This window comes from Pristis pectinata, chromosome 20, assembly GCF_009764475.1.
Source record: "Pristis pectinata isolate sPriPec2 chromosome 20, sPriPec2.1.pri, whole genome shotgun sequence".
In the NCBI taxonomy this organism is placed as follows: Eukaryota; Metazoa; Chordata; class Chondrichthyes; order Rhinopristiformes; family Pristidae; genus Pristis; species Pristis pectinata.
The window spans coordinates 36,187,333-36,214,000 of NC_067424.1; the positions used below are offsets into that span (position 1 = coordinate 36,187,333).

The 26,668-nt window shown below is 49.4% G+C and overlaps 1 protein-coding gene across 1 annotated transcript in view; it reads left to right on the forward strand.

The window, feature by feature from the left end:
- Window positions 1–5,609: 5,609 nt before the first annotated feature.
- Window positions 5,610–26,668, forward strand: part of LOC127580761 (DENN domain-containing protein 2D-like) — a 72,438-nt gene continuing 51,379 nt past the window's right edge. The window contains exons 1-2 of the mRNA XM_052034594.1: window positions 5,610–5,730; window positions 21,155–21,260. The gene's annotated coding sequence lies outside the window, so the exon portion shown is untranslated. The remainder of the gene's footprint in view (window positions 5,731–21,154; window positions 21,261–26,668) is intronic.

Genomic DNA, 26,668 nt, shown 5'->3' on the forward strand with positions numbered 1-26,668 from the left:
GAGCACATCACACCTTCCGACCAAGTTCTTCCCAGTTACTGCCAGAGAAAGCAATTTCCACAGACCTAGTTTTTGTTTGAACTTCCCAATCTGCCCCAGCCAATTCTTGTTACGCACCCCAGCCCCTCCAAACCAGATCCCCAGCACCTTCAGGTAGTTGGACCTGACGGTGAAGGGGACATTGGATCAGTCGGGCCAGTTACCAAAGAGCATGGCCCCGCTCTTCCTGCGGTTGACTCTGGCCCCTGATGCCAACTCGAACTGGTCACAGATGCTGATCAATCTGCGAACTGACTGTGGGTCCGAGTAGAAGACGGTGACGTCGTCCACGTACAGGGAGGTTTTGACTTGTGTGCCTCCACTGCCTGGCAACGTCACCCCTCTTGTGCTCTCGTCCTTCCTGATGGATTCGGCAAAGGGTTCTATGCAGCCCACAGACAAGACAGGGGAGAGTGGACAACCCTGCCTGACTCCAGACTTGACGGGGAAACTATCTGTCTCCCACCCATTGATTTGGACTGCTCTATGGAGATCTTTGTAGAGCAACTGGATCCAATTTCAGAATCCCTCCCCAAAACCCATTTTGGAGAACACATCCAGCATGTATGTGTGGGATATCCTGTCGAAGGCCTTCTCCTGCTCCAAGCTGACCAGGCAGGCATCCACCCCTCTGTCCTGCACGTAGGCGATGGTACCCCTGAGCAGCGCAAGGCTGTCAGAAATTTTCCTGCCAGGTACAGCACAGGTTTGGTCCGGGTGGATCACCTGTCCCAGAGCAGACTCGACCTGGTCGGCGATGGCCTCGGACAGGATCTTACAGTCCACGTTCAACAGTGAGATGGGTCTCCAGTTCCTGATCTCCCCCTTCTGCTTGTCGATGAGGGTAATGGTGCCCTTCCTCGTGGAGTCCGACACGCTGCCAGCCAGAAGCACAGCGCTGTACACCTCCAGCACGTCTGCGCCCCTCCACTCCCACAGAGCTGAGTACACCTCTGCCGGGAAGCCGTCACTTCCGGAAGCATTTCAAACAGCTCTGCACTTCAATTCAGGACGGTGCTCGACCTGGAGGGGAACCAGCAGGTGGTGGTGTTCCCCAGTGCCTGTCGCCAGAGCTCCTTCCAGCAGAGGTCGCCGGTTTGGCGACTGCTGTTGAAGAAACTTTGACAAGTTGCTGCAGTCAAAGTTGAGTTTATTGTCATCTCCACAAATACATGTCTGCACAGGTACAATGGAAAAGTTACTTGCTGCAGCATCACAGGCACATAGCATTAGAGACACAATATTCACAGGAAAAATGTAAATTAATGGCCAATTATATAAAATTATACAAGAAAAGACACAACTAGAACAAAAAAAGATAAAGTCCATTGTATGTAAAGTAGTCACAGTGTTGCTGTACTGAGGTAGCGAATAGGGTTGTACCGGTCGGTTCAAGAACTGAATGGTTGAAGGGAAGTAGCTGTTTTCATCCCCAACAGCTGCGTAACAGAGGATTCTTTGATCTACGGGCTGTTTCCGGGGACACACACAGAGACTGATATCAACTGCTGTGGAAGGTCATCAACTCGGTGAAAGACGCCCTTTGGTCTGCCCGAAACTTCTTGGTCTCCCAGCACTGAGAGGCGTCCGTAGAGGAATGCTGCCGACTGCCACATTCCAGGCTGCAGGAGTACGTGCTGAGGGACACACTGAAGCTGGGTGCGGCCAATGCAAGGGCTCAGTGGGGAAGGACCACACTTTAGGGTTCTTCTGCCACAGGAGAGGGAGGGGTGGGGTCAGGCGAGGAAGCCCCTTATGTAATGTGAATATAGAATTGGGGTATCACCCCAGGGAGCCACACGAGTGGCATCGGTGCTGTGGCTTTTTTAATTTAAAAAAAGGTAACACTAATGATTGATCCTTACACAAATGTAAAGGTTTGCACTGGTTTATTGTTGTACATAGTTTGTTTTTTATGATGAATAAAGTTCATTTTGGTGAAAAAAAAGCTGTTCTTGAACCTGGTAGTGTGGGACTTCAGTGCATCTAGAGTCACACAGCACAGGAACAGGCCATTCGACCAGCGTGTGCTGACCATCAAACAACGAAGCCTCACGTTCCTATCAACTCCCCTGATTTTGTGCACCGTCGGAGGGTCGGCCAGTGGTGAAGGGACTGAACGTCAAGGAGGTCGATTGGGTGCCAATTACTTGTACGGGTTTGTCCTGGATGGCGTTGAGCCCCAGCCTCAGTCAGCCAGTGACAGTACGCTGGCGATGATTGCACGGGTACACTGGAGTGTGCGAGAGACCAGCCATAACGTCAGACACACGGAAACGGGCCTTTCAGCCCACCAAATCAGTGCCAACCCACTTACACCAATCCCACATTAATCCTACAAGATGCATTTCACTGTGTGTTTCGATGTACGTGTGACTAATAACAATATCTTATCTTGTCCTGAATGTCCCATCCAATGAAGGCAAGTGTGCCTTATGTGCCTTCATCACCACCCTTGTCTACCAGTGTCACCTCTTTCAGGGAACTATGTACTTGTGCTCTGAGGTCTACAACACTCCCCAGAGCCCTGCCATTTACTGTGTAAGTCCTGCCCTAGTTTAGCTGATCAAAATGCACAACATGGTATTCGTCTGAGTCAAATTCCATCCACCACTGCCTTTGGCCACATTGTCCAAACTCAAGTGCCCTGTAATAACAACTGTTGAGGTATTGCTGCTGTACCTTATCCTTCAAGGCGGCTGCCCAACACATCAGGCTGCCTCTGTGGAGAGAGAACAGTGCAGTAATATCACAGGGGGATCGACCTTGCAGCAGAACCGGCCGATTCTGATACAGACAGGGAAAACACGTCGCCTGTAATTGTGGAATCTGATGTTGACTCCTGAAGGCTGCAGCCTTCCCAGGTGGAAGGTGAGGTGCTGTCCCCGAGGTAACACCGGGCTTCGTTGGAACAGGAGGAGGACACAGACAGAAGTTCGGAGTGGGAGCATGTATTGGTATTGGTTTATTATTGTCACTTGTGCTGATGTACAGTGAAACACTTGTCTTGCATACCGATCGTACAGGTCAACTCATTACACAGTGCAGTTACATCAAGTTAGTACAGAGTGCATTGAGGTAAAAACAATAACAGTGCACAGTAAAGTGTCACAGCTACAGAGAAAGTGCAGTGCAATAAGGCGCAAGGTCACAACAAGGTAGATCGTGAGGTCAGAGTCCATCTGATCGTATAAGAGAACTGTTCAATCGTCTTATCACAGTGGGGTAGAAGCTGTCCTTAGGCCTGGTGGTACGTGCCCTCAGGCTCCTGTATCTTCTACCCCAATGACCCTCACCAATTTGTACAGATGCACCATAGAAAGCATTCTATCTGGTATGGCAACTGCTCTGCCTGCAACTGCAAGAAACTGCAGAGAGTTGTGGACACAACCTGTGGTCCACCACACGAACCAACCTCCCCCCATTGACTCCATCTACACTTCCCGCTGTCTCGGGAAAGCAGACGACCTAATCGAGCATCCCTCCCACCCTGGTCATGCTCTCTTCTCCCCCCTCCCGCTGAGCAGAAGAGACAAAAGCCTGGGAACACTTACCAACGCGCTCAAGAACAGCTTCTATCCCACTGTTATGAGACTCTTGAACAAATCTATCGTACCATGAAGATGATCTCTTGATCTCTTGATCTACCTTGCTGTGGCCCTTGCTCTTTATTTGTCTACCTGCACTGCACTTTCTCTGTAACTGTAACAGGATATTCTGCATTCTGTTTGTTTTTTAACCTTCTGGACCACCTCAATGTAAGGAGGAAGTACGAAATGATCTGCCTGGATGGCATGCAAAACAGAAGTTTTTCACTGCATCTCAGGACATGTGACAATAAGAAACCAACCAAATTAAAATGATAGGCAGCAGGTCACCCCTGTGGACTGAACAAAGATACTCTGCAAAGTGGTCACCCAGTCGGGGTTTCGGTTCCCCCAGGGCAGAGGAGACCACATCATGAACACCAGATGCACTGGACTGGAAGAAGTGCTGCTTCACCTGGAAGGACTGTTTGGGTCCCTGGACGGTGGGAAGGGAAAAGGTGTTGCACAGGTAACGGGAGTGGCTGCTGAATCACAAAAGGGGACCAGGGAGTCGTGACGGAACAGCCTCCACAATGCTGAAAGGGGAAGAGGGGGGAATCTGCGTTCTGCAGTGGAATCTCATCAAAGGTGGCAGATCTGTTGAAATGCAGAGGCTGGTGGGGTGGGGTGGGGAGTGTCAGCCGGGGGACCTCCTGCCTCGCTCTGTCCAGGAGGGGAGGAGGTGGGAGAAGAGACCTGGGAAATGGATGAGATGCAATCGAGTTTCTCTGTGAATGACAGAGGTCAACCAAGATGGGAGGAGAGGAGAACAATCAATCTGCTGGAGCAAGTCAGTGGGTCGGGCAGCAGCTGTGGTGTGGAAAGGAATTGTCAATGGATCTGGCTGAGACACCGCATCAGGACTGGAGGAGACAGCATTCATAAGATAAGATAAGATAAGATCAGATCAGATCAGATCAGATCAGATCTTTATTAGTCACATGTACATCGAAACACACAGTGAAATGCATCTTTTGCGTAGAGTGTTCTGGGGGCAGCCCGCAAGTGTTGCCACACTTCCGGCGCCAACTTAGCACGCCCGCAACTTCCTAACCTGTACATCTTTGGAATGTGGGAGGAAACCGGAGCACCCGGAGGAAACCCATGCAGACACACGGGGAGAACGTACAAACTCCTTACAGACAGTGGCCGAATTGAACCCGGGTCACTGGCGCTGTAAAGCGTTAAGCTAACCGCTACACTACCGTGCCTCAGGTGGAGGGTGTGAGATCACTGTGAATGGCAGACTCTGAGGATGAACAAAATGGGGGATGTTTGCGGAGGGAGACGTCAAGGAAACACAAAGGGAGATTTCAAGGATTTGGTAGGATCAGCAGAGGAGCAGATGTGTCAAGGGAGCCCAGCCAATGCGATAGCAGTAGAGAAGGCACAGAACTGGTTGCCAAGAACATTCCCAGGCTCCCGATCCCAGCTCTGGGGGAGGACCATTGATGGCCAATTCTAGGAAACAGAGGCAGCAGGGGGCCAATCTATTTGATGTTTAAACTTACCAGAAGCCCGGATAGAGTGGATTGGAAAAGCTTGCTCCCCCAGAGAGGTAAATAAACAGGGACCATGGTTACAGGGAGATGGGCAAATTGTCTTTTTTTTCCTCTCACCCAGAGCTGCTCGCTGCTGGGGAGGGAGCTGGAAGTAGAAGCTCTCTTTGCCTTTAAGGTCCCGGGGTGTGTAGATGTGTGATGTAACCCACAAGATGATGGGAACAAGAGCTGGTTTGCTGAGCCAAAAGGCATCCCTCCTGGGCCAAGGGTTCCTCTGATCCTAAAACAATAAAGGGGCAGAAAAATGGACGGAGGTCACTTGGATGCCTGAGAAGAAGGGATAGTGTTAAAGGTAAAAGAGAACAGGGAAGTCCTCACAGGGTCGGAGCACTAGTACCAGAGCCATCTGTTCAGACTCGGTATAGAAACATGCAACCACATAACAAGCAAACTGATGACAGAACAGGAAGAGAAACTGGGAGTGAGAGAGAAGGCAGGGAGGGGAACCGATTCGTTATCGTCACAGCCTATGTCAAACAGCGAGTGGGTCCATCGCCGGGACAGTCCGCAGCTCACTGACCAGTGGGTCGATCGCCGTTGAGGTAACCTATTCTATTACATTTTCTTTCTTCTCTCCCTCTGTTAGCAGCCCCTCTTGGTGTGGCAGGAAACGAAACCAGAACGTAGCCACCAACCTGAGAACCAGGCTTAAAATTAGATGCTTCAAGCCCGGGGTTAGAAGAAACAGCCATCTTGCAAAGCAGAGCAGAAAAAAACGTGAGCTCTACTGTTTACTAACCCACGGCCTTAGGTCTCATTTCAGTCACTCTTCAGGTGCTAAATTGGGGTCAAAAAGAAACTGCAGATGCCGGAAATCTGAAGCAAAAACAGAAAGTGCTGGTGAACAAAATTCAGCAGGTCAGGCAGTAACTGTGGAAAGAGAATCAGTTAATGTTTCAGCTCTGTAACCCTTCACACAGATGCCGCCTGACCTGATGAGATATTTAGCATTTTCTGTTTCTGTGCAACATTGCGTATTGCAAGACAAGGCTCGCGGGAGTGTCAGAGAAAGCACACACAGACAGTACCACTCCCCAGGTGCAAGGGTCTCACCAGACTTCGCTCCTGCTAGCCACATACAAAGCGCTGGAGGGACTCAGCAGATCAGGCAGCATCTGTGGAGGGGAAGGGACAGTCAATGATTCGGGTCGAGGCCCTTCAGCTGGGTGCCCAGACGAAGGGTCTCGACCCAAACCATCCACTGTCTGTTTCCCACCACAGACGCTGCCCGACCCGCCGAGTTCCTCCTGCGCTTCGTGTGTGAGCGGCTCCAGATTCCAGTGTCTGCCGCCCCTTGTGCCTTCCTGCTGGGTGGGGACTGGGCTAGGGTTAGATGGGAGGCCACAAAATAACCTGGAGGGACAGACAATCAGCCAGAGGAATCAGCAGCTCGAGCAGCATCTGTGGAGGCGAAAGGAATTGTCAGCATTTCTTCCCCTCACCCCACCGATGCTGTTCTACCCACGGAGTTCCTCCAGCAAGACTGTGTGTTGCTCTGGATTCTGCAGCTTCTCAGCGTCCCTGGGACACAGCCCAGGTTGTCCGCACTGCCAAGTAAGAGGCAGCTCTGTGAACGCCACTGAATGAGGGTTATGTGAAACCGTTGGAGGCAGTTCAGCGTCTGCTCCAGACGGGCAAGGGGTCAGGAGAATCGGGAGGAAGCCTCCGCCCTTCACGTTCCTTGGCCCTCTGCTGGCGTGTGTTTCCCAGGACCTCCCAAGCCCCTGTCCGGGATACCGGGAGGACAGAGGGAAAGATTCAAGGATGTACACGGAACCTCCCCGAGTTCCCAGCCCCACCCGATGGCCCCTGGGAATCCACATCCCGCGACTGCCGGAAGGAATGGGTGAGGTGCCGCTCCAGAACCTCGGAGTGCGCGGACACCTGGGGCGGAGGGCGACCGACAAACTTTCCCCACTGTCCCATCCTCACCAGCCACCTCCTACCCCGTCTGGCGAAGAGTCAGTGGCTCCCACATCAACCTCATCTGCCACCCCAGAACTCGCAAATCTGGAGTGGGAAGGGGAGGAGCCCTCAACCTCGAGGGACACCAAAGGAGTGAAGAACGTCAGGAGTGACGTCTAGGACACCTATCTCTCCACTTGGTTTATTGGTTTATTATTGTCACGCGTACCGAGATACAGCAAAAAGCTTTTGTTTGCCTGTCATTCAGACAGGTCATGTCATGTATAAGTACATCGAGGTAATAAAAAGGAGAACAGAATGCAGAAGATAGTATTACAGTTACAGAGAAAGTGCAGTGCAGGTAGGCAGATAAAGTGCAAGGGCTACGACAAGGTAGATTGGGAGATCAAGAGTTCGTCTTTTAGTGGATGAGAGGCTCCTACAAGAGTCTGATAACAGCGGGATAGAAGCTGTCCTTGAGCCTGTCAGTACATGCTCTCACGCTTTGGTATCTTCTGCCCGATAGGAGGGGGGAGAAGAGAGAATGACCGGGGTGGGAGGGGTCTTTGATTATGCTGTCTGCTTTCCCAAGGCAGCGGGAAGTGTGGACAGAGTCAGTGGAGGGGAGGCTGGTTTGTGTGATGTGCTGGGCTGTGTCCACAACTCTCTGCAATTTCTTGCGGTCTCGGGCAGAGCACTTGCCATACCGAGTTGTGATGTACCTGGACCCTGAAGAAGGGTCCTGACCCGAAAAGTTGACTGTCTGCTTTTCTCCACGGATGGCGACTGGCCTGCTGAGTTCCTCCAGCATCATTGTGTTTTTCATGCATCTGGATAAGGTGCTTTCTGTGGTGTATCTGTAAAAATTGGTTAGAGTCATCGGGGACATGCCGAATTTCCTTAGCCTTCTGAGGAAGGAGAGGGCTGGTGAGCTTTCTTGGCAGTGGCGTCCATGTGGTTGGACCAGGACAAATTGTTGGTGATGTTTACCAGCCGGGAATTTGAAGCTCTCGGCCATCTCCACCTCAGCAGTCTGGAAGCCCTCGGCTAACTGCAGGCTGAGGATCCCATTTTCATCCACCCTGCTCCACCCTTGCTGAAGCAGTGGGCCTCACCATGTGTCGAGAAACACTTTGAAATGTTGTCCTTCTGTAGGTCCTCCCCGGGTTACAAACCCCCAACAAGGAGACACCCCGTACGTTCAAACAAGCATGAAGGAGACCTGCGGGATGGATGAGGATGGGGATAGAGATGGGGATGGGGATGGGGATGGGGATGGGTTTGCCAGCTGCTCATCCCCTGTTTGCAGGTATCTTCTGCCGGGTGGGATTGGGGCATTTCCGCATGCTTTCTCTCCCCAGCTCCCTCTCCCCGTGAGCCAAGCAGAGCTACGAGCTCCAAGCAGAATCACTCCATCACTCACTCAGTCGGCTGGGGGCTGATCTCCCACTGCAGCCACTTCTGTCACCCTCTCCCATGCACCGTTGCTCATTTCCAACTTACCAACAGTTCAGTTCACCAACGGTTCTCAGGAACACATTCCTGTCAGCCTATAATGGGATAAATCACTGATCCCTCTTATTGTGACTTGTACACAAATTTCACCGCTACTACTTGTGTGCTTCCTGGACCTTTTGCTCGTGAACTGAGTATTAAATATTACATTAAGACAGTATGCAAGCAGAAGAGATTTAATTTAATTTGGCATCACGTTCGGCACAGATATTGTGGGCCGAAGGGCCTGTTCCTGTGCTGTACTGTTCTATTGATATTGGTTTATTATTGTCACTTGTACCAAGGTACAGTGAAAAACTTGTCTTGCATACTGATCGTACAGGTCAATTCATTACACAGTGCAGTTACATTGGGTTAGTACAGAGTGCGTTGATGTAGTACAGGTAAAAACAATAATAGTACAGATATTCCATGCAAGCTAGGAGCAGGAGTAGGATTCTTGGCCCATTAAACCTGTCCCACAGCAAATCTACCACAGGCTTCCGAGCCAGTTCCTCATAGCCTTCCATTCCCTGATCCTTCAAAAATGCATCATCTTCCTCGTCAGATATCCGCAGGGACAAACCTCCAGGGCAGAGAATTCCAGAGATTCGCCACCTTCTGCGAGAAGATGCGCACCTCAGTTTTAAATGACGCCCACTAATCTTGTACCTACGTCCCCCTGTCTGAGGCTCTTCCACCTGCGGAAACATCTGGACATCTCCCCCGTCACGTCCCTTCAGGATTGAGATTTCCGTGCAACACACAAAGCACTGGAGGAACTCAGCGGGTCAGGCAGCACCTGTGGAGTGAAACGGACAGTCGACTTTTCGGGTCGAGGCCCTCCGCCCGGACCGCAAGATAGAGGGGAGGTAGCCAGTAGACAGAGGTGGAGGGAAGGGGCGGAGCAGGAGCCGGCAGGTGATAGGTGGATCCGGGTGAGGGGGCTGGTAGGCAGATGGAGGAGGGGGGAGAGTGGGAATGATGTAGAAACTGGGAGGTGACAGGTGAAGGTGACAAACGGCTGAAGAAGATGGAATCTGATAGGACGTAGAGGTGGAACGTGGACTAAAGGGAGGGAGGTGGGGGAGGGGAACCGGTGGGAGGAGTTTGTGTGGGCGATGGGCAGGCAGAGAGGGTGGGGGCAGGGGATAGAGGGGGGTTGACGGTGGGGGGGGGGGGCCGGGTGGATCAGGATGGGAGAGAAAGCGGAAAGAGGAGGAGGGGTTACTGGAAGTTTGAGAATTTGATGTTGGTGCCTCCGGGTTGGAGACTGCCCAGATGCTCATATTTGCATTTAGCCTGAACTATATTTCCATGTCTGAAATACCCAGCGTTTATACTTATTGCTCTTACCGTTGTTCCTGTGGCCTGTGATCCTTATCTGCAAGTATTATGATATTATTATCGAGTTATACAGCACAAAAACAGACCATTTGGCTTTCTCATCGATGCTGACCAACGTGCCTTCCTGAGCTAGTCCCACTTTGCTTACATTTGGCCCATGTCCCTCTAAACCTTTCCAATCCACAAACCCATCCAAATGTATCTTAAACTTTGTAGTTGTCCCCTTGTCTACCACTTCTTCTGGCAGCTCAGTCCTTATACCCACCACCCTTTGTGTGAAAAACTTGCTACACGGTAGCGTAGCGGTTAGCGCCACCCTATTACTGCGCCAGTGATCGGGGTTCGATTCCCATCGCTGTCTTTAAGGAGCTTGTACGTTCTCCCGTGTCTGCGTGGGGTTCCTCCGGGTGCTCCGGTTTCCTCCCACATTCTAAAAGACATACCGGTAGGTTAATTTGGGGTTTAAAATAGGTGGCATGGACTCGTTGGGCCGGAAGGGCCTGTTACCATGCTGTAAATAAAAAAAAATTTTAAATTTAAATTTAGATCCTCTTTAAATCTTTCCCCTCTCACCTTCAACCTACGCCTGCCAGTTTTAGACTCCCCTTACCCCCTGGGAAAAAGAGAGTGACCATCCACCTTACCTATGCCCCTCATGATTTTATAAACCTCTATAAGGTCACCCTTCAGCTTCCTACACTCCAAGAAAAACAGTCCCTTATAACTCAAGCCCTCCAGTCAAGATCCTTGTTAGTTGGTTCTGCACCCTTTCCAGCTTAATCACAACCGTCCTGTAGTATTCCAATAATATTCCAGGCACCATCTCACCACGGCTGTAACATGACGTCCCTCGTGCACTGAATGTCCCATCCAATGAAGGCAAGTATGTCTTATGTGCATTCATCACCACCTTGTCTACCAGTGTCACCACTTTCAGGGAACTATGTACTTGTGCTCCTAGGTCTGTCTGTTCTACAACACTCCCCAGAGCCCTGCCATTTACTGTGTAAGTCCTGCCCTAGTTTAACTTCCCAAAACGCATGACACAATACTGGTCTGAGTTAAATCCCATCCGCCATTCCCTGGCCCACTTTGCCCTTTGTCCAAACTCAAGTGCACCGTGATAACAACCATTCAGGTATTGTTGTTGCTCCCACCAGTTTGGCCTGAAATTTAAAAGCATCGTGTTTTCTTTTTGTTTCCCTGACTTACATACTGACTGCGTGATCTCAGTGTTCTGGATTTGCAAGTGATATAGAGAGATACAAGTCAGTGACATTCTAATTGAAAGTGAAGAGAAAATGAAACAAGTAACAACCTGAGAGAATTTCCCCTAAATTAATTAGAGTGTAGCTCAAAAAAAGGTGGGTGGAAGCAAAACTTGCGTTTCATCGTGGGAAAGCCACCAAGCAGGTTTGCAGAAAGCAAAACACTATTGACGCAATTGATGCGAGGTCTTCTCAGGGGCCACTGCAAGGCAGGAATAACATAGAGTCAGTGAACCAGGGAGTCACATATCACAGAAACAAGCCCTTTGGCCCACTGAGTCTGCTTCTGCCCACCTAACACCTGTTTTTGCATTAGTCCCACTCTGACCCATTTCATTCTCCCCACATTCCCATCAACTCCCCCCAGGTTCCACCACACACCTTCACATTAGCACCAATTTACAGCGGCCAATTAACCCATCAAATGGCATGTCTTTGGGATGTGGCAGGAAACCGGAGTATCCGGGGGAAACCCACACGGTCACAGGGAGAACGCGCAAATTCCACCCAGACCGGAGGTCGGGATCGAACCCGGGTCTCTGGCGCTGTGAGGCAGTGGCTCTGCCCGCTGCGCCACTGTGACCCCCAACTGATAGATTAATCAGGGTGTAGCTCAAATAAGTGGATGGGAACAGAACTGTTCCAATGGCAAGCTGCAAGATGACCGAGTCGGTTTGCAGAGAGCAAAAAATTTAAGTCACAGTAAATGAAGATCAAAAACCTACAGATGCAGGAAACTAGAAACGCAGCCTGAAACTGCTGAGTGTTCCCAGTATTTTCTTCTTTTATAAATGACAGGGCCCCTAGGAGCATTGACATACAGAGGGATCTCGGGGTACAAGTCCATAGCCCCCTGAAAGTGGCTACACAGGTGGATAGGGTGGTAAAGAAGGCATACGGCATGCTTGCCTTCATCGGTCGGGGCATTGAGTATAAAAGTTGGCAAGTCACGTTGCAGCTGTATAAAACTTTGATCAGGCCTCAGTTAGAGCACCATGTGAGTTCTGGTCACCCCATTACAGGAAAGATGTGGAGGCTTTGGGGAGGGTGCAGAAGGGGTTCACCATGATGTTGCCTGGATTAGAGAGTAATAGCTGAAAGGAGAGGTTGGACAAACTTGGATTGTTTTCTCTCGAGTGTCGGAGGCTGAGGGCCAATCTGATGGAAGTGTATAAAATGATGAGAGGCATCGATAGGGTAGATATTCAGAGATTTTTTCCCCCAGGGTAGGAACGTCAAATAGCAGACAACATAGATTTAAAGGTGAAAGGGGAACGTTTAAAGGAGATTTGCCAGGCAAGTCTTTTTACATACAGAGTGGTGGGGGCTTGGGCTGCCAAGGGTAGAGGTGGAAGCAGATTGGATAGTGGTGTTTAAGAAGCTTTTAGATAGACACGTGAATGTACAGGGAATGGAAGGATGTGGATCATGTGCAGGCAGAAGAGATTTACTTTAATTTGACGTTGAGTTCGGTACAGACATTGTGGGCCAAATGGCCTGTTCCTGTGCAGTACTTTTCCATGTTCAATGTACCCTTATATCATACTTCTCAAATCTGTGGTAAACCAATTAAAGTATTTTTGAAATATGCTCACTAATGTAACACAGGAAATAATGCAATCACTTACAAGGATCACTTACAAGAACCAAAGAGTCATACAGCACTGAAACAGGCCCTTCAGCCCATCGTCCTCTCTGCCCACCACACACCTGTTTTTGCATTAATCCCACTCTAACCCATTTTATTCTCCCTACTTTCCCATCAACTCCTACCAGATTCTACCCCTCACCTACACACTAGGGGCAATTTATAGCGGCCAATTAACTCACCAACCCTTTGGGATGTGGGAGTAAACTGGAGAACCCGGGGGTCACAGGGAGAAGGTGCAAACTCCACACAGACAGCGCCCGAGCTCACGATTGAACCCAGGTCACTGGAGCTGTGAGGCGGTGGCTGTACTGCTGCGCCACTGTGGACCTCCCAAGCATCAGGTGGTTTGAGCAGCCGGTGTTTTGTGTGGCGACCACAACCCGTTTAGATTCAGCTGTAGTTCAGTACTCCGCTGCGTCTGATGTCAGCCTGAACTGCTGTTGACATATCCCTGCAGACACTGCCTGGTGCAGCCTACAAAGTGAGAGGGCAGCTCAGGGCAGAGTGGGAAGGAGGGGAGGGGGATTGGGAGGTCATGAGGGTGGATGGAAAGAGGGAAAAGCTCATAGGTAGTTGAGGTGGAGAAGAGGAGCCTGGGATGGGAGAGAAGCCCGTGGTGTGGACGGTCCAAGGTCTCCTTCCAGTTGTTAACACCTCTGTCTCACACCCCCAGTGACCCAGGTTCGATCCTGTCCATGTGGAGTTTGCACGTTCTCCCTGTGACCGTGTGGGTTTCCCACTGGGTGCTCTGGTTTCCTCCCACAGGCATGTGAGTTGGTAGGTTAATTGCCACTGTAAGTTGCCCCTAGTGTAGGTGAATGGTAGAATCTGAGGGGAGATGATGGATGTGTGGGGAGAATAAAATAGGATCAGCGGATGATTAATATAAATGGGTTCTTGATGGTCAGCACAGACTCTGTGGGCTGAAGGGCCTGATTCCGTGCTGCATGCTTCTATGATCTTGACCTACATGGAAGATAAGATAGGATAAGATCTTTATTAGTCACATGTACATCAAAACACACAGTGAAATGCATCTTTTGCGTAGAGTGTTCTGGGGGCAGCCCACAAGTGTTGCCAACACTTCCTGCGCCAACATAGCATGCCCACAACTTCCTAATCCGTACGTCTTTGGAATGTGGGAGGAAACCGGAGCACCCGGAGGAAACCCAAGCAGACACGGGGAGAACACATAAACTCCTTACAGACACTGGCCGGAATTGAACCTGGGTCACTGGCACTGCAAAGTGTTATGCTAACCGCTACACTACCGTGCCTGCCCACCGAGATGACCAACCTTTCTGGGTCTCATCTCGACTCAGATCCACTTACAACTTTTGTTTTCTCTCTCCTTGTACGTCTCCATCTACCACCCTCCAGCCACGGACCCCCAACTCCACCTCTCCCCCTCCCCTACATAGTTCCACCTACCCATCATCCCCGTCCTCACCTGAGCCCAACCTATCGCCCACCAGCTCCTGCCTCACCCCTCCCCAGCACCTGCTTATCCGGGCTATCTCCCCTCTACAGTCTCCGGGGAAAGGCAATAGTATTCCGCATTCTGTTATCCTTTCTACTACCTCGATGTACTTATGTCTAGAAATGATCTGTATGGATGCTGTGCAAAACTAAGTTTTTCACTGTAGCTCAGTACATGTGACAATAATAAACCAATTCCAATTCCAATTTCATCCTGGTGCATGGTCTCGACCCAAAGCGTGGACCATCCCTCAGCCTCCACAGACGCTGCCTGAACTGCTGAGTTCCTCCAGCAGTTTGCTTTTTGTCCCGTTGACAGCAGAACTGCCTCCAAGTGGAGCCCCAGGGAAAAATCCGGTCTTAATGACTTCACAGGAGGTGGAAAGCTGTACGTGGGACCCCCACCTTCCTGTGAGTCCCTCTCACCTGCTCAAAAAACACGAGCTATAGTTACAACCAATGGGCTTGAAGGGGAGGGAGGAACCAGTTTAACCCCAAGTGGGACAGGAGCGCGGCCAAATACCAGTGGCTTTCATTTCCACTTTAACGTCTGCCTGCGGTGCAACGTGTTAAGGCAAACATTGCATTTCTCAGCAAAGGATGTTCAGCTTCAGGTTAAATCAACAACAGCTCCCTCGCACACCACCTCCGTGTCAGGCGGTGATGCAGCTGCTCTCAGCTCCAGTGAGCGTTTTGGAGATAAGGACTATAATCAGAATCAGAATCAGGTTTATTATCACTGACATATGGCGTGAAATTTATTGTTTTGTAGCAGCAGTACAGTGTAAGACATAAAGATATAAAAGTTACTATAAGTTACAAAAACAAATAAAGAGTGCAAAAGAGGAATAACAAGGTAGTGTTCATGGGTTCATGGACTGTTCAGAAATCTGATGGTGGAGGGGAAGAAGCTGTTCCTGAAATGTTGAGTGTGGGTCTTCAGGCTCCTGTACCTCCTCCCTGATTGTAGTAACGAGAAGAGGGCATGTCCCGGGTGGTGAGGGTCCTTAATGATGGATGCTGCCTTCTTAAGACACCGCCTTTTGAATATGTCCTTGATGATGGGGAGGGTTGGGTCTGTGATAGAGCTGGCTGAGTCTACAACCCTCTGCAGCCTCTTTCAATCCTGCACCTTGGAACCTCCATACCAGGAAGTGATGCAACCAGTTAGAATGCTCTCCACTGTACATCTGTAGAAATTTGCAAGAGCCTTTGGTGACATATCAAATCTCCTCAAACTCCTAATGAAGTAGAGCTGCTGGCGTGCCTTCTTCATGATTGCATCAATGTGTTGGGTCCAAGATAGATCCTCTGAGATGTTGACGCCCAGGAACTTGAAGCTGCTCACCCTTTCCACCGCTGACCCTCAATGAGGACTGGTGTGTGTTCTGACTTCCCCTTCCCAAAGTCCACAATCAATTCCTTGGTCTTGCTGAATTTGAGTGTGAGGTTGTTGTTGCGACACCACACAACCAGCCGATCTATCTCACTCCTCTACACCTCCTCATCGCCATCTGAGATTCTGCCAACAATTGTGGTGTCATTGGCGAATTTATAGATGGCCTTTGAGCTGTGCCTAGTCACGCAGTCATGAATGTAGAGAGAGTAGAGCAGTGGGCTAAGTACACATCCTTGAGGAGCAACTGTGTTGATTGTCAGCGAGGAGGAGATGTTATTACCGATCCACACTGACTGTGGTCTCCCAATAAAGAAGACCCTATAACTCTGTAAGTTCCAAGGTAATTATGGAAAGTGATGAGCATGGTCTGAAAATTAAGGTTCTGAATTGGCTGATTTCAACCTCGTTAGATAGGACCTGTCAAAAGTCGACTAACAATAGTTATTTCATAAGGCGGGGCATAGAATGTAAGAGCAGGGAAGTTATGACACAGCTGCATAAAACATTGGTGAGGTAGCAGCCTGCAAGTGGGAGTCTTTTAAAAGTGAATCAGGGCCAACATGTTCCCATAAGGATGAAAGGCAAGAAGTCCAACGTACTCTGGATGTCAAGGGACATGGAAGGTTCGATTAAATTTTTAAAAATAACGCATATAGAAGGTATGGATCGTTGAAAACATCTCAACGACTGAGCATTGAGAGAGTAGGCGGGTGCTTAAGAAAGAAATTAGGAGGGCAAAGAGGGGCCATGAAATATCACTGGCAGATCAGATGAAGGAGAATGGCAATGCATTTTTATAAGATATTAATAGCAAGAGGGTAGCCAGAGAGTGGTGCCCGTTACAGACCTTAGACAAATGGGACTAGCTTGGATAGACATGTTGGTTAGCATAGACCAGTTGGGCAGAAGGGCCTGTTTCCGCGCTGCATGACTCTATGGCTCTATCTGTAGTCACCAAAGCTTTGCTTCCTATCTGACTAATTTATTTGTTTCAAAGATGCAAATATGTACATAATTGAGAAAAGTGCAGTGGTCTATGTGGACTTCAGTAAGGCTTTTGACAAGGTCCCACACGGAAGGCTGATCCAAAAGGTTAGAGCTCATGGGATCCAAGGTAAGTTGTCAAATTGGATCCAAAATTAGCTTGGAGGTAGGAGACAGTGGGTGTTGGAGGAGGGTTGCTTTAGCAATTGGAAGCCTGTCATCAGGGGTGAATCACAGTGATCAGTACTGATACTTTTACTGTTTGCTATGTACGTTAACGGATGTCAATGTAGCAGATATAATTAATAAGTTTTCAGATTACACAAAACCTAGTGATGTTGTTGATAGTGAGGAAGGTGTACTTAGGCTACAGAAAGATATGGATCAGTGGTGAGTTGGGTGGAGTGATGACAGATGGAATTTAATCTTGGTAAGTGAGAAGTGATACATTTTGTGAGGTTAAATGAGGGTAGGACATAAACCAAAGACGTTAGAGCCCTAGGGAGTATTGAGGAGCAGAGAGACCTTGGTGTACAAGCCCAAAGATCCTTGATGGTGACACCACAGGTAGAAAAGGTGGTGAAGAAGGTATACGTGATGCCAGACTTCATTAGCCGGGGCATAGTTAATAGGAGGAGGGAAGTTATAGCACAGCTGAACAAAACATCGGTGAGGTAACATCTGGAATATTGGGTGCAGTTTTGGCCACCATGGTATGGAAAGGATGCGATTGCTCTGGAGAGGGTGAAGAGGAGAGTCACCAGGACCTCGCCTGAGATGGAGTGTGAGGAGAAATTGGACTTGTTTTGCTCAGAGAGGAGAAGGCAGAGGAGGGGGACAATAAAGGAGACAAAATTATGAGGGGCATGGATAGAGTAGGAAACCTTGCCACGTAGCAGATGTGTATTTAACCAGAGGGAACAGGTTTAAGGTAGGAAGTTTAGAGGTGACACAAGGAAGATGTTTTTTCATCCAGAGGGTTGTTGGAACCTGGAACGCACTGCCTGACAGGGCAGTCGAGGCGGAGACTCTCACAACATTTAAGTATCCCGGTGAGCATTTGAACCACCACAACAACAAAGGCTGCAGACCAAGTGCTGGTAAATGGGATTAGTAAGGGTGGGGACGTGATAGTTGGCATTGTCAGGGTATGTCAGGGGGCCTATTTCTGTGCTTTGTCTCTATGACCTGGGTTCAATCCTGATCTTGGGTGCTCTCCGTGTGGAGCTTGTGTGGCTTTCCCCTGGGTACTGCGGTTTCATCCCACATAGGCACATGAATGAGAGGAAAATGGAGAGATATGGGCATTCTGTAGGTAGGAGGGATAAGCTATGTCAGCACGACATTGTGGGCTGAAGGGCCTGTTCTGTGCTGTACTGTTCTATGTTCTATCCCAAAGAACATGGGTTGGTCGGCTGTAAATTGGCCACTGTATAGAGCCACTACTGTAGGTCACTGAGTCACATAGAGGCATATCATGAAAACAGTCTCTTTGGCCCATCAAGTCCATGCTGACCTTCAAGTGCCTACGGAGGTGCAAGAAATTCTGCAGATGCTGGAATCTGGAGCAACACACAGAAAGTGCTGGAGGACCTCAGCAGGTCAGGCAGCATCTGTGGAGGGACATAAACAGTCGATGTTTCGGGCCGACACCCTTCATCAGGACTGGAGAGGAAGAGGGCAGAAGCCAGAATAGGAAGGTGCGGGGAGAGGGAGGAGCACATGCAGGCAGGGGAGGGGTGAGTCCAGGTGAGAGGGGGGAAGGGAGGTGGGTGGGGGAGGGGGAGAAGATGTAATAAGCTGAGAGGTGACAGGTAGAAGAGGCAAAGGGCTGAAGAGGAAGGAATCCGGTCGGAGAGGGCAGTGGACCAGGGAATAAAGGATGGGGGAGGAGAGGGGAAGAGATGGGCAGGTCATAAAGGTGGGGGAAGGGAGCCACAGGAATCTACCCCTCACCCACACACTGGGGACAATTTACAGTGGGCAATTAACCCACCAGCCTCGATGCCTTTGGGATGCGGGAGGAAACCGGAGCGGCCGGGGGGGGGTGGGGGGGGGGGGGAAGAAAACCCACAGGGAGAATGTGCAAACTCCACACAGGCAGCACCTGAAGTCAGGATTGAATCTGAGTCTCTGGAGCTGCGAGGCAGCGGCTTTGCCAGAAGGCGGTAAAATTGATAAGGACATGGGGAGGAAAGGTTACAGGAAAATGTAGTGGGGGAGTGGATAAGATAAGATTTCTTTATTAGTCACAAGTACATTGAACCACACAGTGAAATGCATCTTTGCGTAGAGTGTTCTGATCTACGGCTGATCTAGGTGTAGGAGTTGAGGGTCATGTGGAACTGGTACAGAAGAGGAGCTGAGGCCAGCATAGATCAACCACAATCACATTAAATGATGGGGCAGTCTTGGATAAACCTGGTGGCCTACTCCTGCTCCTATTTTATTGTGTTCTTCATGGAACAATCCCTCCCATCCAGGAACTGATCTGCTTGAACCCCCTCTACCCCAAGTAGAATTTTCCTGTCTCCAAGATTTAGTCTGCAGTTGTGATTGTGTGTTTTCCCATTTATAAGATTTCATTATTAGTCACATGTACATCGAAACACAGTGAAATGCATCTTTGTATAGAAGGTTCTGGGGGCAGTCTGCAAGTGTCACCACACTTCCGGCACCAGCGTAGCATGCCCACAACTTCCTAACCCATACGTCTTTGGAATGTGGGAGGAAACCGGAGCACCCGGAGGAAACCCACGCTGACACACGGGGAGAACGTGCAAACTCCTTACAGATGGCGGCGGGAATTGAACCTGGGTCTCTGGTGCTGTAATAGCGTCATGCTAACCGCTACACTACCGTGCCACCCCCAAGTAGACAGTCAGAATCTCTTCCCCAGTGTGTAAATGTCACAAACTACACAGTCTATATTTAAGGTGAGGGGGGAAAGTTTAAAGGAGATGTGTTTGGCAAGTTTTTTTTACACAGAGTAGAGGGTGCTTGGAACCCGCTCCCAGGGAAAGTGGTGGAAGCAGATACAACAACAACATTTATGAGGCATTTAGACGAGCACATGAACAGGCAGGGAATAGTGGGAGACGGAAGACGGGATTAGTTTAAATCAGTATCATGGTCAGCACAGACATGGTGGGCCGAAGGGCCTGATCCTGTTCTGTACTGTTCTTTGTTTAATATTCTAAGCCCAGGGTCACTTCATCAAAGGCTGCGGGTGCTCTGAGATCTGTTGGGGTGGAGTTCGAGAGACCTTTTTTTGCATCAGGGGTTAAGTTCAAGTTCAAGTTATGCCTTATTGTCATTCACCCAGATGCTATAAAAACACATGGAGGAACGAAATGTCGTTACTCCCAGACTCACACAACAGAGGACATACAATAAACGCAGACAAAAATAATTGTGCAAGTACAGGTAGTGCAAAAAACAGTACATACAGAATACAAAATTAGTGCAGGGTGAGTGCAAAATCAAGCTGGACAAAGAAAATACCGAACTCAGTATGTTGCACTAAATGTATAAACATGTTCAGCAGCAGCCAAGGTTCTTATACGCTGTTGTGAAAACCAGGGCTTTTGACCTGGCATTTGTCTGAAACTTTCTCCAGGGTATTCAGGAGGCTGACAGCCTGGGGGGAAAAGGGAAGTGGGTAAACCAATTCAGATAAAGGTGAGAATAGTTTGAGATCCTCCTCCTGCCCGAGCCTCAACACTGGACTTAATAAAACTGTCAACAATCATCTGCTTCTCACCCTCCAGGAACTCGCTCGACTGAATTTGCATTCCAAGTCTGCTAAAGATGCAGAAGGGATGGCAGTAAAAAGGGGAAACCCAGACTGCAGCAAAATGTTCCTCTGTGTGCTGTCGTTGCACAGGAGAACGCACTGAGAGCAGACACATGCACAGGGCTGACCACAGCTCTTTTTTTAATTACTTTTAGACTTGTACACCATTTGGGAAATAATGAATCAACTGGTCTTTCGCTGTTAGTGAACACACCACGCTAAGGGTAGTTCATATCCATCACACACCACAAGCGCGTAGCTTGCTCGGCTGAAAGGTTGACCTAATTTGTAGTGAGCCCTGTGCACTCTGCATCGACTGTTCACTTCAGCCTGCAAATATTTCCTCTGCAAGTAGCAAAACACAGTACTGGAAACACTCAGAAGGTCAGGCAGCATCTGCTGGAGAGAGAAACAGAGCGAATGCTTCAGGCTGGAGATCCTTCAACATTGTTTCTCTCCTTCAACTCTGTTTCTCTCTCCGCAGCTGCTTCCTGACCCCCTGAGTGTTTCCAGCGTTTTGCCTTTTATTTCAGATTTCCAACGTCTGCAGTTTTGTTTTTGATTTTCATTTATTCTGTAAAGTCCAAATCCAAGGGCTCCTTCCGTGAGAGGCCTTTCTAACTCTGGTCTCGTTGGTCCTTAGGTGAAACCGTACGGTCTGCACTCGTTTCATCGGGAGCTACCTCCTGGGATTGCATCACATCCCAGAATCCAGAGGACGTCGGGATTCATCCGGCTGCTTAGTTTTGGCAAGTTGCGTTTTTGTTCTTCTGGTATCGTGTGCCCATGTTGTCAGACTGAAAGCAATTGAGCGGCAGGTTCCTGGGTCCTACCCTTTGAGCTGGCAGCTTAAAGGCTGAGTAAGTACTCTGGGTAAAAATGATAAATGGACATGTACACCAAGGTCCCACTGTTCCTCCATACACCCTGGAATTTGACCATTCATTGGGTATCCCCCCAGCCTTAGTATTCCTCCCAACGTATTTTTCAGGATTATGTTCCATCTGGTTTTTCTGTGCCCATCTTAGCCTTAATAACAATAATCCTGATACCACTGGATTGATCTCTGGCTCACTGTTGTGGGGATGAGAAGGAATCTGCTGTCCTGACCTAGCTGTCTATATGTGACTCCAGACCCCTGGAGATCTGGCCTCTTCCTGGTCTAGCAGCCACTCAGTATAACCACTAACTTACAGACAATGTATCCATATTTCTATATTTCTTTACAACATAAGAGTCTATTTTGGCCCATCGAATCTACGCCGGCTCACTGAGCAATCCCATTCCCAACTAATTTTCCCTATGACCTATTCTCCAAACATTTCCATAAACACCCTCCCCCCCCCCCACCTACACACTAGGGGCAATTTACAGCGGCCAATTAACCCACCAACCTGCATGTCTTTGGAATGTGGGAGGAAACCGGAGCGCCCGGGGGAAACCCCTGCAGTCACAGGAAGAAGGTGCAAACTCCACACAGACAGGACCAGAGGTCAGATTTGAACCCGGGTCTCTGGAGCTGAGAGGCAGCGGCTCTACCAGCTGCGCCACTGTGTCACCCCCACCCCCCCCCCCCCCCCCCCCCCCACCAAGGTCAGAGACGTGTCCTCCAGAGAAACTCTTGCTCTGCTCTCTGATAGTATTTCAGCTCACACAGGAACCTTCAAGGATCTGTGCCGGGGGATCCAACAGTTCTTGGATGTATTGGCTTAGCTGACAGCGAGAGATTGGCGCAAGTGCTAAAGGACAGGTGTACCAGTAACATAGGCTGATAATACAATCACGGTAATACTGGGGCTGTAACTGATAGCGGGGAGTTCTGATAATATCAGAAAGAAGGTGGTGACAATCCCAAAAGAAACAGAGGATGGATCTGGGGCATAGAAATAAGCTGGTGTTAATGCTGTAATGAACATAAGGTGGTGTTGACTCTGTAATAAGAATAAAATGACTCTGGGGGCTGTCATAGAAATGAGACATTATAGAAACAAACTGATACTGAAGTTTTGATGTACATACGATAGCATTGGGGCTGTATTAAACACAAGCAGCACTGGAACTGTAATAGACACAAGTTGTCAGAGGTGAAACAAAGTGGTGCTGGTATTAGAAGGAAAACAGGAAGTGTCAATGCTGTATTAGACGCAGGGTGGCTCCAGAAGGGCCAGTTGACCAGTTGTAATAGAAACTGGTTGCAACTGATCGAAGGAAAACACGGCAGTGTTGGGGCTCAACAGAAAGAAGCGGTGGTGGTTCTGTAATATGCATAAGGTAGCATGGAGGATATAATAGGAACCAGTTGACCCAGGGTTTGTAACAAAAATGGTCCAGATGCTGTAATAGAAACTAGGAGGTACTGAGTTGATTGTTGAAACAAGGTAGTACTGGGGATGCATTGGAATCAAGTTGGTGATGGGTCTGTAATAGATGGTAGTGGGGCTGCAATGGGAACAAGCTCGTACTGAGGACCGTAATAATTGAAGATGATTCTGTATCTGCATTGGATACAAGTGTTATAGCCGTAAGAGAAACAAGCTGGTATTTGAACAAGATGGTACAGGGTCTGTGAAGACATCTCAACCCTAAGGTGAGGTTGGGGGGGGAGGGGGCGGGTGGGCCTAGACAGAAAGGAAGGAGACTTGGTGTGTGATAGAAACACAGTGCACTGGGTCTGTAATCAAAACAAGATAATAATGGGGCTGCAATAGAAACAAGATGAAACTGAGACTATAAATACTGTCACACTTCTATTAATACTGAGGCAATCCTGGGGCATCTTATCAATGCTGAGGCTCCTCAATGTCCCTTGGTAAATACTGATGCATTCTTCCCTACCTCTCTGATATATTCTTGAGATAAAAATAACAATGCAGAGATGAAGACAATACAGAGAAAGGTCATGTCGAGCTGAAAGGATTCAGAGGAACAGTTCCAGGAGAAGGAGAACTGGACACGTCGAAATTCAACAGTGAACGAAATTCAAAGAGCAGCAGATGCTGGAAATCTAAAATAAAAAGTGGAAATGCTGGATACACTCAGCGGGACAGGCAGCATCTGTGGAGAGAGAAAATAGTTAACGTTTCAGGTCCAGGACACTTCATCGGCACTGGGAAAGAGAGAAAACAAGTTTGTTTTAGGTAGTGGGGAGGTGGGGGAGGAATGGTTAGAACAAAGGGAATGTCTCTGACAGGGTTACACCAGCGGGCCCAAGGTGGATGCTGAGGAGCAGTTAAAATCAATTTAAGTTTCCTTGTCTGTGTGATGTTCAGGTTTATCGTTGTCATAGGCAGGGTAAAAATGCCATGAAAAACTAGCTCTTTGCAGCAACAGCACATTACATTACAGGCACGACAAACACAAGTTAACATAACCTAAAATTAACATAAATTGTACATAACTTACACATATTCAAAAATAAACAACAACATAAACATTCCAACACCAATGCAAGATTGACAGAGTGAAGAAAAATATTCCGAGGCAGTGTTGGGGTTTCTCAGGTGGGTTCAACAACCTGACGGCAGTGGGGAAGAAGCTGTTGTTGAACCTTGAGGTGTGGCGTCTTCAGGTTCCTGTACCTCCTGCCTGACGGCAGCATCGAGAGGAGGGTGTGTAATGTGTTGCTAACAATAAGGCTGTGAGAAATGCCCAGCTGATCAAACTATATACAAGAAAGGAAAAAAACGGAACCAAAACCATGACAGGCAGATTTGGCCAGTTCAATACAGACAGAAAGAAAGAATGAGTTACCTAATGTTGGAGAATTACGACATGGAGCCCAGAAGGCTGCAAGATGCCCAGATAGAAAATGAGGTGATGTTCCCCCAGCTTGCATCGAGTCTCATTGCAACAGTGCAGGGGGCCACAGACCGATGGGTCAGAGTGGAAGTGGGGTGGAGAATTAAAGTGACAGGAAGCTGAGGGTCACTCCCGCAGCCTGAACGCAGGTCGTCTGCGACACACCCAATCCGTGTTTGGTTTCTCCAGTGTAGAGGTGATCGCGGTGTGAACACTGAATGCAGTGCACTCGATTGCAGGAAATGCAAGTGAATCACTGCTTCGCCTAGAAAGACGGTTTGGGTCCCTGGATGCTGGGAAGGGACAAGGTGAAAGAACAGGGATGCATTGCCAGTGGTTGCATGGGAAAGTGCTGCACATCAGGGTATGATAGGCAGGAATGGAAACGCAGGGCAGGAAGCAATCCCTTCGAAATGCTTAAAGGGGAGGGGAGGGGAATGTGTGTCCGGTGCTTGTGGAAAATACAAAGGATGACCTGTTTAACGTGGAGGCAGGTGGGGTGGAAAGTAAGGACCGAGGGGACTCTGTCAAGGAGGAAAAGTGTGGGAAACAGATGAGATGCGGTCAGGGGGCTCTGTCCGTGATGGTAGTGGGGAACAATGGTTCAGGAAGGAGAACATTCCAGAGGCACCCATGCAGCAAGTCTCATCGGCGGAACAAATGTGATGGAGACGGAGGAACAGGGAGAGTGCAATGCAGTCCTTACAGGCGGGCAGAGTGGGAGGAAATATAATCAAAATAGCTGTTGGAGCCTGAGGGCCGGTCATGGATGTTTGTGGCTAGTCTGGCCCCTGAGATGGAGAAGAAGAGATCCAGAGAGGGACGGGGAAGAATCAGAAAGGGGTCATGGTCCTGGACCTGAAACATGAACTGCTCCTCTCCCCACAGACGCTGTCTGACCTGCTGAGTGTTTTCAACATTTTCGGCATTTAAGATAAGATCTTGAGATCTCTTTATTAGTCACACTTACACTGAAGCACACAGTGAAATGCATCGTTTGCGTAGAGTGTTCTGGGGGCAGTCCACAAGTGTCGCCACGCTTCCGGTGCCATCATAGCGTGCCCACAACTTCCTAACCCGTATGTCTTTGGAATGTGGGAGGAAACTGGAGCACCCGGAGGAAACCCACGCAGACACGGGGAGAACGTACAAACTCCTTACAGACAACGGCCAGAATTGAACCCGGGTTGCTGGTGCTGTAATAGTGTTACGGTAACCACTACACTACCGTGACTGCCCCTCTAAATTCACCCACTGTAATTGCAACCCCTCTTCCTCTGCATCTGAAATTTGTTGTGATTGAGTCCACTGGAGATGTGCTTTGGAAGTGGAGCACAATGCGCAAATAGCACCTTGTTGCCCTTGTAGCTTTCTCCCCCTGGGGGTGCCCCACCCGTCCTCACCCCCTGGGGCCGGACCAACCCCCTCCAATTAACAAGGTGTGCCCATTCCCTTCCTAGATCGTGTGGGTTTCCCCTCTCCCCCCCCCCCCCCCCGGGGTGCTCTGATTTCCTCCCACAACCCAAAGACGTGCAGGTTGGTAGGTAAATCAGCTGCTGTAAAATGCCCCTGGAGTGGAGGTGAGCTCACGGCGCCTGCCAATCAGCCTGTTTGAGAGGTGAAGTAGAAGGAGGGGTTAGTGTGCAGCCCTTCAGGGAAATCTGCCCCCGCCCAGAAACACATCTGCCCTTGTTCCATCTGAGTTTATTTGTTTTCCTGTCCTCTTTTTATTTCTGCGAGCCTGTTTGGACAGGGCGGAAACCAGATATCTGTGCGGGCAGGGAGCCAGGTCCTGGGTTTGGTTTCATTTGCAGTGTTACACCTTTGTTGCCCCAGTAAGGCAGCAAAGTTCTCAACCAAAGGTGAGGTGGAAGTTGAGTTGAGAGGGGGGCGGGTTTGCGGGGGGGGGGGGTGGGGAATAGGATTGTTGGGTGGAGTGCCCGAACTCTGACTAGTTCACCCAAACACAAAAAACAGCCGGTGACTGCACATACATAGAGTCATAAAAGCCCAGTATCAGGACCGTCAGCTCACCCGAGTCCAACACCAGCGATCAACCACCAGCCACACTAATCCTACACTGATCCCACTTTATTCCCCCCCACCCCCACATTCCTATCAACTCCCAGGTTCCATCACCCGCTGACACACTTGGGGTAATTTACAGCGGCAAATTAACCTGCCAGCCCGCACATTTTTGGGATGTGGGAGGAAACCAGAGCACCCGGGGAAAACCCACTGAGTCACGGGGAGAAGGTGTGAACCCCGCAAGACAGAGCCCGAGGTCGGGATCGAACCCGGGTCTCCGGCGCTATGAGGCAGCAGCTCTACCCGTTGCGCCACTGTGCCTCCTTGTGAA